Raw genomic sequence first — 11203 nt, forward strand, 5'->3', positions numbered from 1 at the left:
TCTGAATGCAGAGTTCCAAGTTAAGAAAGCCTTCCTCAGCAGTCAATGCAAAGAAATAGAGGAAAACAACAGAATGGGAAAGACTAGAGACCTCTTCAAGAAAATTAGAGATATCAAGGGAACAGTTCATGCAAAGATGGTCTTGATAAAGGACAGAAATGGTATGGACCTAACAGAAGCAGAAGATATTACGAATACAATTCGTAAGAATACACAGAAGAACTGTGCAAAAAAGATCTTCATGACCAATATAATCACGATGGTTTTTTAGCACTTTAAAGTTTGTAAATTTTATTTACTATATACTATAGAATGACATCATTGAGGGATGTCTTATGAATCTTGCTGCGTAATTGCATCTTGTTTTGCTGAAATGCTGCATAGTTAGTAAATCCTTCTTGTAAGGAATATGTATACAAATTTCGTTGCAGTATTTCCTAAATTAGAGGTGTTTTTTTTTTAATTTAGAACTTTTAGTAAAATAATATCTCAAAATTGTTAATTTCATTTATTACAATATTGATGAGCATCGATACTCTTTACTTTCATTTTCTTTGATACAATTATTTTTAAAATTTTATAATTATAGGTAAGCAAATTAGATGCCTAATTTCATTCATTTAAACTCAGTTGCATTTTTATAGACAAATGAATTATTAAAACAAAGATTATTCATAAAAAATGATCTTTAATACTATTAATATTTTAAATGCATTTAATTGTATTCCTTGTACATTTGTTGAGATTTTACCTCTTAGTTTTAGAACATAAAAATGTTTCTTGTCTTATCAAAGGGATGTATGTCACTTTGGGATCAGATACTTTACAGAATATGACACTTTAATGAGTATGACACAAGCCCTTACAAGACTGATTTTTAACAGATCAAGTTTAATAACAGAGACAGGTGCCATATGGTAAGGCTCCCTAGGAGAAATTAAAGTACACTGCTACTTTTATGATAATGATTTCTCATGCTCATTATTGTATGAAAGAAGAGAACATGAGAAATCATTATGAGCAAAGAAAAAAGCATGTTAGAGAACACTGTTAGACTTAATGAAACCTATAGTCTTCCACTTATCTAATTTAAGAATTTGTGGAAGGCTATGGCTAGAATATAGTAAAATAATATGCAATGTAAAGATCCTCTTGAACTTATACCTCTAGTGTTTCCAGCTCATTAATACTAGAATTATTTTATAATACAGAAGACCTTTGTCTGGCTTTCAATAACATTCAGTTCAATTCAGTCACTCAGTTGTGTCCGATTCTTTGCAACCCCATGAATGGCAGCACACCAGGCCTGCCTGTCCATCACCAACTCTCGGAGTCCACCCAAACCATGTCCACTGAGTCAGTGATGCCATCCAACCGTCTCATCCTCTGTCATCCCCTTCTCCTCCTGCCCTCAATCTTTCCCAGCATCAGGGTGTTTTCAAATGAGTCAGCTCTTAGCATCAGGTAGCCAAAATATTGAAGTTTCAGCTTCAGCATCAGTCCTCCCAATGAACACCCAGGACTGATCTCCTTTAGGATGGACTGGTTGGCTCTCCTTGCAGTCCAAGGGACTCACAAGAGTCTTCTCCAACACCACAGTTCAAAAGCATCAATTCTTCGGTGCTCAGTTTTCTTTATAGTCCAACTCTCACATCCATACATGACCACTGGAAAAACCATAGACTTGACTAGATGGACCTTTGTGGATAAAGTAATGTCTCTGCTTTTTAATATGCTGTCTCAGTTGGTTCTAACTTTCCTTCCGAGGAGTAAGCATCTTTTAATTTCATGGCTGCAATCACCATCTGCAGTGAGTTTGGAGCACAGAAGAATAAAGTCTGACGCGGTTTCTCCATCTATTTGCCATGAAGTGATGGGATTGAATGCCTTGATCTTAGTTTTCTGAATGTTGAGCTTTAAGCCAACTTTTTCACTCTCCTCTTTCACTTTCATCAAGAGGCTCTTTAGTTCTTCTTCACTTTCATAAGGGTGGTATCATCTGCATATCTGAGGTTATTGATATTTCTCCCAGCAATCTTGATTCCAGCTTGTGCTTCCTCCAGCCCAGCATTTCTCATGATGTACTCTGCGTATAGGTTAAATAAGCAGGGTGACAATATACAGCCTTGACGTACTCCTTTCCTATTTGGAACCAGTGTGTTGTTCCATGTCCAGTTCTTACTGTTGCTTCCTGACCTGCATATAGGTTTCTCAAGAGGCAGGTCAAGTGGACTGGTATTCCCATCTCTCTCAGAATTGTCCACAGTTTATTGTGATCCACACAGTTAAAGGCTTTGGCATAGTCAATAAAGCAGAAGCAGATATTTTTCTGGAACTCTCTTGCTTTTTCGATGATCCAGCAGATGTTGGCAATTTGATCTCTGGTTCCTCTGCCTTTTCTAAAACCAGCTTGAACATCTGGATGTTCACGGTTCACATATTGCTGAAGCCTGGCTTAGAGAATTTTAAGCATCATTTTACTAGTGTGTGAAATGAGTGCAATTGTGCGGTAGTTTGAGCATTCTTTGGCATTGTCTTTCTTTTGGATTGGAATGAAAACTGACCTTTTCCAGCCCTTTGGCCACTGCTGAGTTTTCCAAATTTGCTGGCATATTGAGTGAAGCACTTTCACAGCATCATCTTTCAGGATTTGAAATAGCTCGACTGGAATTCCATCATGTCCACTAGTTTTGTTTGTAGTGATGGTTCCTAAGGCCCACTTGACTTCACATTCCAGGATTCAATAACATTGCCTGTCTCAATTGATATGAATCTCTTCCTCAGCCCTTCTTCTACCAGACTGTGTATCAAAACATTCCAACTGCTACTGCTAAGTCACTTCAGTCGTGTCCGACTCTGTGTGACCCCATAGATGGCAGCCCACCAGGGTCCCCGTCCCTGGGATTCTCCAAGCAAGAACACTGGAGTGGGGTGCCATTTCCTTCTCCAGTGCATGAAAGTGAAAAGTGAAAGTGAAGTCGCTCAGTCATGTCCAACCCTCAGGGACCGCATGGACTGCAGCCCACCAGGCTTCACCATCCATGGGAGTTTCCAGGCAAGAGTACTGGAGTGGGATGCCATTGCCTTCTCCAAAACACTCCAAACCTCCCTTCATTATCTAATAGGTAATATCTCAAGTCTATGCGCTTTGCAGATTCTTCTTAGAATGTCTTTCCCATCTGGATTAGTTTTCCATCGCTGCCCTGACCAATGACTGCAAATTTGGTGACTTAATACAAATTATTGTTTATCATTCTGGAGAAGTTTAAAATGGTTCAGAAGGGCTGTGTTGCACTGGCATACCCTGAGAGTGCTGCTTCAGAATGGTCCTTCCTTTTTTCAGTCTTTTGCCAAAAGAATATCCTTCTCTTCACCCCACATCTTGGACATGAGCTTCTTGCCTGAGGGCTGAAAAGACTAACTAGATTAGTAATGAAAAACTAAGCACCAACAAAATTGTCCCAACATGCCAGTCTATTATTTCAAAGGTGTGAATTCCGGAAGGAAAATGGGTCAAGCTTGAAGAAACTGTCCATGGGTCTTATTGCTAAAATTAGAACTTGGGAAAGTTGAAACATGTACCTGGGAAGGATAGTCAGCTGATCATGTGGCAGTTATCCCAGTGCTGCAAAGAGCTGTTCATTAACGACATACCATGGTGAAGCATCTATGACTGCCAGTGGGAGACTAAGGCCTAGAATTCCCCACAGATCTCATAGCTGATAATGAAAGTCCAGAAGCACCTGCACTTTGAGAGCTTAAGGAAGAAACTGACAATAAAAGGTGATACTGACTATTCTCCAGCTGTAGGTATAGATCCAAGGTTGTCAATGGTACTATATACATTGTGACAATAACTATTAATGGGAAGGATGCTGAAAATGTAAAACTTAATCCAAAGCCAGGGAATGGAGAATTTGTGGAAGTAAATATTTTGCCAAAAAATAACCTCTTGAAGAGACCTGATGCTAAAGTGACTGGAAAACATGTGACAGTGAATGTCACCGTCTTTCCTATGCTCTGGAGCTGAAACATGTAAACATGAAGCTGTTTGAAGTTCCCTTCCTGAAATTTTAAGTGCAAAGGGCAGTTTTTCTATATGAGTTTTTGTATATATATGCTTTTGTATATGAGACCAACAGGCCTCATTTATTCAGACTTTGAATTCAGCTTAGTTTAATGTTGGTTTGATATAATTTTCCATGAAATAAAAGCAACACAGAATGCAAAAAAAAAAAAAAGAAAGAAAAAAAAAATCCAAAGATCCTCAAGTAGAGTGGTAGCTGAAGCAATGACAGAACATAAATATTAGTCCCTGAGAAGACGCCAAAATAATGAGATCATGTTTGAGAAATTATTTGTTGAATCTGGTTCAATGCTAAGCTAGCACTGAAAACACAGAAAGAATGGGAAGGATGTTGGCTGTTAGTAGACAAGGAAGTGTATGCTTCTGGAGTGAAAAAGAAGGGACTGACAGATACTTGAGTCATTTAGAATTTCTGCCTAAAATAAAGTTGATAAAGAACAAGAACAGGGCTATATCTTCAGCTTCAGTGTAGGAAAGGTACCCAGAAATCTGGTCATAGAGAGAGAGACATTCTACAGGTTGAGAGAATGAAAGAGGTCACTAACATCTTCCAGGGTTATACAAGAGTAAACACATATTCCAAACATTGGCTTATGTATGAATGCTGGCAAAGCATTGATTGTCCTTGTTATAAGCAATGATCTAATAGAACATTTACCTGCAGCAGGAAGCCTTGAAGACAATTTAGACTTTTTTGAGAAAGACATCTTAATTCATGCAGCACTACTTGTGAATGACATATAAAACCTTTTAATATTAATGTGTTTATCCAACACAGTATCCCAGCCTATCAACCTTAGATAATGATTGACCATCGGATTCTAGTTTTGAACAATTAAATTTTACCTTCTAGGCACATTCATACTGTTCATACTGTCCATGGGGTTCTCAAGGCAAGAATACTGAAGTGGTTTGCCATTCCCTTCTCCGGTGGACCACATTCAGTCAGACCTCTCCACCATGACCCGTCCATCTTGGGTGGCCCCACACAGCATGGCTTACTTTCATTGAGTTAGACAAGTCTGTGGTCTATGTGATCAGACTGGCTAGTTTTCTGTGATTATGGTTTCAGTGTGTCTGCCCTCTGATGCCCTATCGCAACACCTAAAGTCTTACTAGGTTTGAACAGTATGAAAAGGCAAAACGATAGGATACTGAAAGAGGAACTTCCCAGGTTGGTAAGTGCCCAATATGCTACTGGAGACCAGTGGAGAAATAACTCCAGAAAGAATGAAGGGATGAAGCCAAAGCAAAAACAATACCCAGTTGTAGATATGACTGGTGATATAAGCAAAGTCCAATGCTGTAAAGAGCAATATTGCATAGGAAACTGGAATGTTAGGTCCATGAATCAAGGCAAATTGGAAGTGGTCAAACAGGAGATGGCAAGAGTGAACATTGACATTCTAGGAATCAGCAAATTAAAATGGACTGGAATGGGTGAATTTAACTCAAATGACCATTATATCTACTACAGTGGGCAGGAATCCCTTAGAAGAAATGGAGTAGCCATAACGGTCAACAATAGAGTCTGAAATGCAGTACTTGGATGCAATCTCAAAAACAACAGAATGATCTTTGTTCGTTTCCAAGGCAAGCCATTCAATATCACGGTAATCCAAGCCTATGCCCCAACAAATAATGCTGAAGAAGCTGAAGTTGAACGGTTCTATGAATACCTACAAGACCTTTTAGACCTAACACCCAAAAAAGATGTCCTTTTCATTACAGAGGACTGGAGTGAAAAAGTAGGAAGTCAAGAAACACCTGGGGTAACAGGCAAATTTGGCCTTGGAGTATAGAATGACGCAGGGCAAAGGCTAATAGAGTTTTGCCAAGAGAACACACTGGTCATAGCAAACACCCTCTTGCAACAACACAAGAGAATACTCTACACGTGGACATCACCAGATGGTCAACAACAAAATCAGATTGATTATATTCTTTGCAGCCAAGGATGGAGAAGCTCTATACAGTCAGCAAAAGCAAGACCAGGAGCTGACTGTGGCTCAGATCAGTCCTTATGAACTCCTTATTGCCAAATTTAGACTTAAATTGAAGAAAGTAGGGAAAACCACTAGACCATTCAGGTATGACCTAAATCAAATCCCTTATGATTATACAGTGGAAGTGAGAAATAGATTTAAGGGCCTAGATCTGATAGACAGAATGCCTGATGAACTATGGATGGAGGTTTGTGACATTGTACAGGAGACAGGGATCAAGACCATCCCCAAGAAAAAGAAATACAAAAAAGTAAAATGGCTGTCTTACAAATAGCTGTGAAAAGAAGAGAAGTGAAAAGCAAAGGAGAAAAGAAAAGATATACCCATTTGAATGCAGAGTTCCAAAGAATAGCAAGGAGAGATAAGAAAGCCTTCCTCAGCAATCAATGCAAAGAAATAGAGGAAAACAATATAATGGGAAAGAGTAGAGATCTCTTCAAGAAAATTAAAGATACCAAGGGAACATTTCATGCAAAGATGGGCTCTATGAAGGACAGAAATGGTATGGACCTAACAGAAGCAGAAGATATTAAGAAGAGGTGGCAGGAATACACAGAAGAACTGTACAAAAAATAGCTTCACGACCCAGATAATCACAATGGTGTGATCACTCATGTAGAGCCAGACATCCTGGAATGTGAAGTCAAGTGGGCCTTAGGAAACATCACTATGAACAAAGCTAGTGGAGGTGATGGAATTCCAGTTCAGCTATTTCAAATCCTGAAAGATGATGCTGTGAAAGTGCTGCACTCAATGTGCCAGCAAATTTGGAAAACTCAGCAGTGGCCACAGGACTGGAAAAGTTCAGTTTTCATTCCAATCCCAAAGAAAGGCAATGTGAAAGAATGCTCAAACTACCGCACAACTGCACTGATCTCACACGCTAGTGAAGTAATGCTCAAAATTCTCCAAGCCAGGCTTCAGCAATAGGTGAACCGTGAACTTCCAGATGTTCCAGCTGGTTTTAGAAAAGGCACAGGAACCAGAGATCAAATTGCCAACATCTGCTGGATCATCGAAAAAGCAAGAGAGTTCCAGAAAAACATCTGCTTCTGTTTATTGACTATGTCAAAGCCTTTGTGAGGATCTCAATAAACTGTGAAAAATTCTGAAAGAGATGGGAAACCAGACCACCTGGCCTGCCTCTTGAGAAATCTATATGCAGGTCAGGAAGCAACAGTTAAAACTGGACATGGAACAACAGACTGGTTCTAAATAAGAAAAGGAGTACGTCAAGGCTGTATATTGTCACCCTGCTTATTTAACCTTATGCAGAGTACATCATGAGAAATGCTGGGCTGGAGGAAGCACAAGCTGGAACCAAGACTGCCGGGAGAAATATCAATAACCTCAGATATGCAGATGACATCACCCTTATGGCAGAAAGTGAAGAGGAACTAAAGAGCCTCTTGTTGAAATTGAAAGAGGAGAGTGGAAAAGTTGGCTTAAAGCTCAGCATTCGGAAAACTAAGATCATGGCATCTGGTCACATCACATATTGGCAAATAGATGGGAAACAGTGCCAGATTTTATGTTTTGGGCCTCCATATCATTGCAGATGGTGATTGCAGCCATGAAATTAAAAGACTCTTACTCCTTGGAACAGTCAAAACAGTGTCAGATTTTATTTTTGGGGGGCTCCAAAATCACTGCAGATGGTGACTGCAGCCATGAAATTAAAAGATGCTTACTCCTTGGAAGGAAAGTTATGACCTACCTAGATAACATATTCAAAAGCACAGACGTTACTTTGCCAACAAAGGTCCATCTAGTCAAAGCTATGGTTTTTCCAGCGGTCATGTATGGATGTGAGAGTTGAACTGTGAAGAAAGCTGAGCACCAAAGAATTGATGCTTTTGAACTGTGGTGTTGGAGAAGACTCTTGAGAGTCCCTTGGACTGCAAGGAGATCCAACCAGTCCATTCTAAAAGAGATAAGTCCTGGGTGTTCTTTGGAAAGGTTGATGCTGAAGCCGAACCTCCAGTACTTTTGCCACCTCATGTGAAGAGTTGACTCACTGGAAAAGGCCCTGATGCTGGGAGGGATTGGGGGCAGGAGCAGAAGGGGACCACAGAGGATGAAATGGCTGGATGGCATCACTGACTCAATGGACGTGAGTCTGAGTGAACTCCGGGAGTTGGTGATGGACAGGGAGGCCTGGCGTGCTGCAATTCATGGGGTTGCAAAGAGTCGGACATGTCTGAGTGACTGAACTGTACTGAACTGGGGCACATTCAAAGTCTACTATAGTTAATGATTCCTAAATTGACTTTAAAGCAAGACCAAGTTTCTACTGTTAATGAATTTCTAGTGGCAGATTCAGGCTCCTGTAGGGAGACTTAAATCAGTCAGGATTTCCTAGACAACAATCTGAAAATAGTTAAAAAGAAGGGCCTTATAAAGATTCTTCCTTGTGTCAAAGCAGGTACTTTACCACATTCAGTGCAAACACCAATTTGCACCTAAGACTACTTAACTGTGGTCATTTTTCATGCCCCAACATTATAGCTCTAGTAAGCCTCAGATATTTTTTTTTTCCAAATAAAAAACAGAAGTAGCCTAGGTATGATTTCACTTTCTCTGGACACCAGGCCAGGATAATGAACAACATGGAAAGAATAAAACTCCTTAGGATCAAATGTTTTACTGTTTGTAGGGTAAAAGTGTTCACTTAAAATTTAATTGAATTACGTGTTTTGTCTAACCAAACTCAAATGGACTTCTGAAACAGAAGCAAAATAAGAGATTTTCTAGATTTCAGTCTTTCCTCACACACACCTAAAGTATCACTCCCATACAAAATGAATCTCCTGCATTGAATTCACCTATTTAAATTTGTGCCCTATTAATAGACTTCTGAGTAATATAAAGAGATTAATGATTTTACTTGGATAAAAAGATTATATACAAACTTAATACTATGTCTATGAACCCACTTGAAGCCTATTCAAATACTAACTCTATGAACACACATAAATAAATTGCCCCTCTTTGACACGATTTGAGTACAGCACCAGAAGGATATAGGATCATGCATATCAAGAGTAGCTTTGCATATGAACCAAGAAATTACTACTTAATAAATTAGGCATACTCTAATTGCAATGTTAATAACATTACATCATATTTTTAAGTACGTAACTGTCCTTTCCTGTGACATTTACTTTGAAGGTAGTATTTCACTGAATCTATGATTCACCACTATTTTATAAGCCACTAAGAGCAAAGACATTATGAGGTTTTAAATGACACATTACTTATAATTTAAAATTCTATTTCCTCTTTTTGAAAAAATTAATTTTGGTCATAAGGCATATAGATTATTTTATATAAAATATGTAATTGCAGATTTAAAATGTACTATATATTACATATGTTAAAAGGAAATGGTATGTAAAATTAATTGGCTGTGGTATGCTTAAAAATTTTTAACCTTCTGAGATAAATCCATGGGAATAATTTTTCAGTTCTTAATAATCAATGTGTTTTTCCACATAACGTTATTTTCTCAAGGAAATTATTGGTTCAGTATTTAAAAGTTGTTTTTTTTTTTTTTAATGTTGCATCCGTAAGAAAACTGTTAGATTTCTTAGAAATTAAAACACAGGTAGAAGAGGAAAAACCAATAGCAAATAATAAAGAGACTGATCGGAGAAGGCAATGGCACCCCACTCCAGTGCTCTTGCCTGGAGAATCCCAAGGACGGGGAGCCTGGTGGGCTGCCGTCTATGGGGTCGCACAGAGTCGGACACGACTGACACAACTTAGCAGCAGGAAAGAGACTGACAGTTGAATGGAAAATGCTGAAGAGAAAATAGTAATCTAGAAACTTGAACCAGAGAATCCTTCCATAACTCAGGGCAACTTTACCAATATAAAAATATATTTGAGGAAAGTTAGGGAAAAAAAGGGTAATTTTTTTTTAATCACATAATTCATCAAATAGAAGTCAACAAGAGGAGATAAAAGAGAAAGGAGACAGATGTAAGAAATTTGTAATAATAGAATAACGCTTGCTAATTCTGAAGAAAGACCAATTATCAAATTAAAAGGCTCAATGAATACCAGGAAGAATGTGAAACTAATATACAGCAAAACACACCTTAATAAAATTTTAGTATCCATATTAAATTTTTAAAATAAAAATGGTCTATAAAGATTTAAAATTAAAAGTGTATCAGTTTTTTTTCATGCATTATTTCTAATAATTTTTTGGTAGAACTTTAGGATGTTCTATGCATAGTACTATGTCATCAGCAAATAGTGATAGCTTTACTTCTTCCTTTCCAGTTTAGATGCCTTTCATAACTTTGTCTTGTCTAATTACTATGACTAAAACTTCCAATACTGTATTAAATAGAAATGGTGAGAGTGATCATCCTTACCTTGTTGTTGATTTTAGAGGAAAAGCTTTCAGTTTTGCACCATTGAGTGAGATGTTGGCTGTGGATTTGACATCAGTTCAGTTCAGTTGCTCAGTCATGCCTGACTCTGTGACTCCATGGACTGCAGCATGCCAGGCTTCCCTGTCCATTACCAACTCCCAGAACTTGCTTAAACTCATGTCCATCAAGTTGGTGACACCATCAAACCATCTCATCCTCTGTCGTCCCCTTCTTCTCCCACCTTAAATCTTTCCCAGCATCAGGGTCTTTTCCAATGAGTCAGTTCTTAACATCAGGTGGCCAAAGTATTGGAGTTTCATATTCAGCATCAGTCCTTCCAATGAATATTCAGAACTGATTTCCTTTAGGATTGGCTGGTTTGATCTCCTTGCAGTCCAAGGGACTCTCAAGAGTCTTCTCCAACACCACAGTTCAAAAGCATCAATTCTTCGGTACTCAGCTTTCTTCACAGTCCAACTCTCACATCCATACATGACTACTGGAAAAACCATAGCTTTGACTAGACGGACCTTTGTTGGCAAAAGAATGTCTATGCTTTTTAATACTCTGTCTAGGTTGACATAGAGGGCCTTTATTATTGGGATTCCGTGGTAGCTGAATTATAAAGGATCCACCTGAAGTACAGGAGGTGCAGGAGACAGGGGTTCGATTCCTGGGTTGGAAAGATCCTCTGAAGGAGGGCATGGCAACCCACCCCAGCATTC

The 11203-nt window shown here is 38.7% G+C and overlaps 1 pseudogene; it reads left to right on the top strand.

Annotated features, from left to right (window-relative positions):
• The first annotated feature begins 3432 nt into the window (after positions 1 to 3432).
• On the top strand, positions 3433 to 4077 carry LOC133246811 (ADP-sugar pyrophosphatase-like; annotated as a pseudogene).
• Positions 4078 to 11203: the final 7126 nt, after the last annotated feature.

Source organism: Bos javanicus, chromosome 4 (genome assembly GCF_032452875.1).
Source record: "Bos javanicus breed banteng chromosome 4, ARS-OSU_banteng_1.0, whole genome shotgun sequence".
Lineage (NCBI taxonomy): Eukaryota > Metazoa > Chordata > Mammalia > Artiodactyla > Bovidae > Bos > Bos javanicus.